Consider the following 6,389-nt stretch of genomic DNA (forward strand, 5'->3'; position numbering starts at 1 on the left):
TGTACATAGAAGTCAAGATTCCTTTATAAATAATAGAGCTACATCCCTTTGTTCTTTTCTCTGAGTGCATCAGTTCATTAAATCTATAATTATTCAACCTATCCAGCAGTTTATAGGTGTTAATGAATGCTCTAATGCGTAGGTGATGGACAAAAACAGACTTTGAAAGATCATATTTAGGCCTTATTCACACAAACGTGTTATACGTCTGTGATACGCGCGTCGCACGGACCTATGTTAGTGAATGGGGCCGTTCAGACTGTCCGTGATTTTCACACAGCGTATGTGCACTGCGTAAAACTCACGACATGTCCTATTCTTGCCCGTGTTTCGCGCAGCACGCACCCATTGAAGTCAATGGATGTGTGCAAATGGCGCACGGCACACGTAAGCACTTCCGGGTGACGCGCGTGATTCGCGCAACAGCTGTTAAAGAAGAGAAGGGAAACCTAAAATTCCCTCCTTCTTTACTGTGTCGTCACATAAAAAGGGAGTGTCATAATGATGCCGGCTGAGCGAAAATCACACAGCCACGCACCATATACACATGTCACACTGAACTTTTGCGCGTGCAAAACTCAGTTTTTTTTGCGTGCGCAAAACTGACACGTTCGTGTGAATAAGGCCCCATGCCCACTTCAGTTTTTTCCTTCAGGGTGCTATCCGTTTTTGTCACTGATAGCACCCTGAACCCATTTATTTCAATGGGGCCATGCACACTTCAGTTTTTTTGACGGTCCGTTGCTCTGTTCCGTTCCAAAGTAGAGCATGTCCTACTTTGGTCCGAGAATCCGTGACCGTGAGGCCCATGCAAGTCAAAGGGGCCGTCAAAAAAACTGAAGGCACACGGAAGACATCCGTGTGCCGTCCGTGTGTGACGGAGCCGTTGCCTAGCAACCGCCGGATGGGCAGAAAAACATTACAAAAATATTACACTAATCGGCAGACACTTGTCTCTATCAATCACTGATCGAGAAAAGAGGCTGCTGACTAAAAATAAAATAAAAAGCATTTCATACGTACCCGGTCGTTGTCTTGGTGACGAGTCCCTCTTCTTCCTCCAGTCCGACCTTCTTTTCTGACGCGGCAGCCTGTGATTGGCTGCAGAGGCCGCTGCAGCCTGTGATTGGCTGCAGAGGCGGTCACGTGGGATGAAGCGTCATCCCTGGAGGCCGGCCTTCTGACGTGCGTGACCGCCGCTGCAGCCAATCACAGGCTGACATGGATGAAACGTCATCGCTGGAGGCTGGACAGGAGGAATGTAAGTATGAACTTATTTTCTATTTTTTTTTATTACATTAAAATTGTGTTTTCCGCGTGCCGAGCATGGTACTGTCAAGGTTGCTGAAAGAGTTACCGCCGATCAGTGCAGCCCATTAACTCTTTCAGCACCCTGGACAGTACCATGCTCGGCGCACGGAAACACTGAGTGCACACGGAAATCACACGGCCGCTAAAACGGGTTCACGGACCCGTCAAAAGCGGCCGTGAAAACGGTGATGTAAATGTGCACGAGGCCTTAGGGTTAGACACCATCTCTGTAAAAGCTAACGGTTTCCAATCTTCACAAGTGTCATGTAGTAATTTAATTCTAGCCTCCCCTCATAGATTGAGGTGAAAGTCTGGAAGCAAGTCACAAAAGTATTCCAGATGGAAATCTGACAAGGTAACCTTTGTACCATTATTGGCGGATACAGTCTTATTCCAAACTTTACGTTTAAGATTTGTTGACTCTCACTTTGGGATGGAGTCTTTAGGACCCAATAAATTATATATAACGTGACAGAAGCCTGTGCAAGTTCTATTTGGGCCCACCTAACTTGTGTTGTTGCTTTTCTAAACTGGATATGAATTTTGCTGAAACAAGTTTATTTAAAAAAATATATCCAGAACACATAGCGCAAAGTGTATTTCCCTTTAAATGAAAAAAAATCTGTAGTTCATATACATTTTTGATAACGTAGGACTTATTGGATTAACAGCAATATTGGTTGTTTTATATCCCTTTTTAGTTTGCTTTTGCTTTATTACATATTTTTGGGAATTATACCATGTTGTGAAATCTTGACCCATTATAATTTGTTTTTATGATCTTATTCCAGGATTGCACAAGAGAATTACACAAGTGTGTTTGTGAGTAATAGTTGAACTTCTTGAGGCCCAAGCTCATTTTAGCCTTCAGGACCAGACCTATTTTTTTTTTCAAATCTGACGTGAATTTATGTGGTTATGACTTGGGAATGCTTTTACCTATCAAAGCGATTCTGAGATTGTTTTTTCATAACTTATTGTACTTTATCATAGTGGAAAAATGTGGTTGATAAATTCAATATTTATTATTGAAAAACACCAAAATTTTGTGAAAAATTAGCATTTTTCTAAATTTAAATGTATCTGCTTGTAAGACCGTAATACCACACAAAATTGTTGCTAATTAACATCCCCCATATGTCTACTTTAGATTGGCATAATTTTTTGAAAATCCTTTTATTTTTCTAGGATATTACAAGGCTTAGAACTTTTGCAGCAATTTCTCACATTTTCAAGAAAATTTCAAAAGGCAATTTTTACAGGGGCCAGTTCAGTTGTGAAGTGGCTTTTAGGGCCTTATATATTAGAAAACCCCAATAAGTCACCCCATTTTAAAAACTTCACCTCTCAAAGTATTCAAAACTGCATTTAGAAAGTTTCTTAACCCTTTAGACGTTTCACAGGAATTAAAGCAAAGCAGAGGTGAAATTTTCAAATTAATTTATTTTTTTTGCAGAAATTCATTTTTTGTCTATTTTTTTTGTAACAAGTTTTACCAGGGAAATGCAACTCAATATTTATTTTCCAGATTCTATTTTTAGAAATATTCCACATGTGGCCCTAGTGTGCTAATGGACTGAAACACAGGCCTCACAAGCAAAGGAGCACCTAGAGGATCTTGGGGCCTCCTTTTTTATTAGAAAATATTTTAGGTACCATGTCGGGTTTCAAGGGCTCTTGCGGTGCCAAAACAGTGGAAATCCCCCAAAAGTGACCCCATTTTGAAAACTACACCCCTTGAGGAAATTATCTAGGGGTATAGTGAGCATTTTGACCCCACAGGTTTTTTCATAAATGATTGAAATTAGGCTGTGAAAATTAAAATCAACATTCTTTCAAAGAAAATGTAGGTTTAGCAAATTTTTTCTAATTTCCACAAGGACTAAAGGAGAAAAAGCACTGCAACATTTTTAAAGAAATTTCTCATTTGCAAAGACCAAAACAGTGGATCCCTCCCCCCCCCAGAAGTGACCCCAGGGGTGTAGTGAGCATGTTAACCCTGCAGTTGTTTGGCAGAAATTAGTGTGCAATCGATGTTGCAGAGTGAAAATTGGATTTTTTCCATAGATATGCCAATATGTGGTGCCCAGCTTGTGCCACCATAACAAGACAGCTCTCTAATTATTATGCTGTGTTTCCCGGTTTTAGAAACACCCTACATGTGGCCCTAATCATTTCCCTGGACATTCGACCAGGCTCAGGAGTGAAAGAGCACCATGTAAAATTGAGGCTCTGATTTGAAATAATAAAAGAAGCCCCTGACAAGTGACCCCATTTTGGAAACTGCACCCCTCAAGCCATTTATTAAGGGGTGTAGTGAGCATTTTCACCCCACAGGTCTTTTCCATAAATGATTGCGCTGCGCAAGGTGCAAAGTAAAAATTAAAATTTTTCCCTAGATATGCCAATTCAGTGGCAAATATGTCGTGCCCAGCTTGCTCCACTGGGGGGACACACACCAAAAATTGTTAAAAGGGTTCTCTCGGGTATGGCGATGCCATATATCTGGAAGTAAACTGCTGTTTGGGCACGCTGTAAGGCTCAGAAGGGAGGTAGCGCCATTTGGCTTTTGCAGCGTGGATTTTGATCACATTTGCAAGATCAAATGTGATCTTGTGATGTGCATGTGATAAGTAGCTATAGAGCCCCAGCCTTAATGCGGTGAGTGTCAGCAAAATTTTTGGCTACACCTACGAATAGAAACCTACAAACATTGACTGGGAGGCTTTTAACAGTGCTCTAGATATTGTGTTTATATGTAAAAAGGTAAGGCTATGTTCACACACTTTGGATTTTCGATGCAGAAGCCGCACTTAAAATCTGCAACTAAAGTGAAGAGCACTGTATGTGAATGTAGTTTTATAAAACCTCACACACATGCTCTAGAAATATTTCCAGAACTGCTTCTTTAAAAAAGAAACGCTGTGAGGGTGCACTTACATGAGACATTTTTGTTAAACGCATCAAAAATGCGTGATTTTTTTAATGCATATTTTAGAAAATATTCAAAAATGTGTTATGGAAATGCACCCTAAGGACTCATGAACATGACCGTGCTTTTGTGGCCGCAATTTATCTGCATTTTTTCAGATAAATAGCAGACCCATTCATTTCAATGGCCCCATGCACATGACTGTGCTTTTTGCGGATCCTGGCTGGGGCCGCAAAAACTCAAGACAAGTCATTATACAGTCTGAAATTGTGGCACAGACTCACCAATAGAAGTCCATGGGACCGTGGAAATTGTGGACGGCATACGGGTTGCCGTCCGTGTGTATGCGTAATTGCGGACAGGTTCCCTAGCGACGCAAGGAACTTTCCCAGACGTCTAGACACTAGTCTGAGAAGAATCAATTAATGCACAGTACAGAGCAGAGTTCAGAGAAGAAGGATGTCATTGTCAGTACTGCAAATTGAACAACTCATCACTCTGGTGCATGACCACCCATGCATTTGGGTTAGGCAGCAGGGTGGGCACCAGGACGGCAACCTCAAAGACTGGGCCTGGGAAGAGGTTGCTGCGGAACTGCATGCATAAGAGTGGAAGAAGGCGACAAGGGCACAGTGCAAAAGGCGTAAGTATCATCCAATACCTATGCCCCTTCGCCCTTTTCACCCTAGTTGTTTTTTTTATGTGATTTTCTTACAGTTAAAATCCGATGGAACACCTGCCGGGACCAGTTCTGTCAGGAGCTAAAGAAGAAGGGGTAGGGTGGGGACGGGCACAGTTCAAAGCACCCATTTTTATATGCCCAGGAACTTCAGTTTTTGACAGATGTAATGGAGGTTGGCCCGTAAGTATACATTACATATATTTGTCTAGTGATGCATTGATCTATGCTACATAGCAGGGATGCCCCAGTCAGCTAGCATACTTCCATCCGTAAATTTCTGCTATGTGAATTGTGTGTAGTTAGAGCATCCTTTCTTTTTCCACAGTGAAAATCTTATTACCAGTGACCATAATAAATCTATCTGGGCAATGGCAAGTTTTTTGTCCCAAGAAATTAAATTCAGGCGACCTATCTTCTGAGGCAGCATTTGTTTTCTCCACGGAAAACATACCACTTCATCAATTTGATGTACAAACGGCATTCACAGATTTACAAAAAACTTACAAACAGTATGTAAGATCTTGCTGGGAAATAGCTAGCTTAGAAACGTACATCCAACAGAAAATCATATATAGAGGTTTATGTATAAATATAACTCCCAATTCCTATTGTGATACTACTTTCATTAAGGGCTGGGAACAATTACTGACTGATTCACTCTTTACGCATGTTGCATTATCTGCTGGATTTCGAAAAGAGAGATTTCCTAAAAATTGGTTCACAATTGGAAAAGGAAATTGGTGATATTCAAACCTTTAATTCAGCACCCGAATTCACTGACTGTGAAATTAAATTATTAAAAAACAGAAAATTTGCAAAGAGAGATTAAGGATAGGAACCATCGAAAATACATTCGAGATTGAAGAGATTTTTACACAGGACAAGCATATACTTACTGCACTCGTGTCTCTTCCACTCCATTCTCAAATCGCGAAATAAGATCTGTGGATTTTTCGGAGTTCGACGTGTCAGGCACATACGAATCTAGGCCAACTTTTGATGATAGTAGACTGGGGGCAAAACGTAAAAATCAAAAATAGAAAATATAATCCATCTAAAAGAACTCCAATTTTGCCTCAAAAACCATATCTAGCATGCTCGGGCAACAATGTCCAACGTACTACTGTGCCTTCCTTAGCCTCCTCCTCTTCACTTTCCCTATCAACACCTTTGACAGCAAATATACCAACAACCCCATTCACTATGGGGGTAAATACAGGTGGAATTGCCCCACCAATACTTTTCCTTGTTTAGGAATAGCCAATGTATCATTGAGTCAAATCAAGCAATAAAAGTCAGTAAGAAGAACTATACTCCAGATGAAATGCAGAGCTGCAATATGTCATCTGTCCAACTGAGCTCACATCAGGAAACACTTTTGCTGAAAGGTTTGTCCTATACTCCCACTCCTGCTTTTGATGAGTTCACTTGGACAAATGATATAAATCTTTTTGCAAGGAAACT

This window comes from Rhinoderma darwinii, chromosome 12, assembly GCF_050947455.1.
Source record: "Rhinoderma darwinii isolate aRhiDar2 chromosome 12, aRhiDar2.hap1, whole genome shotgun sequence".
NCBI lineage: Eukaryota > Metazoa > Chordata > Amphibia > Anura > Rhinodermatidae > Rhinoderma > Rhinoderma darwinii.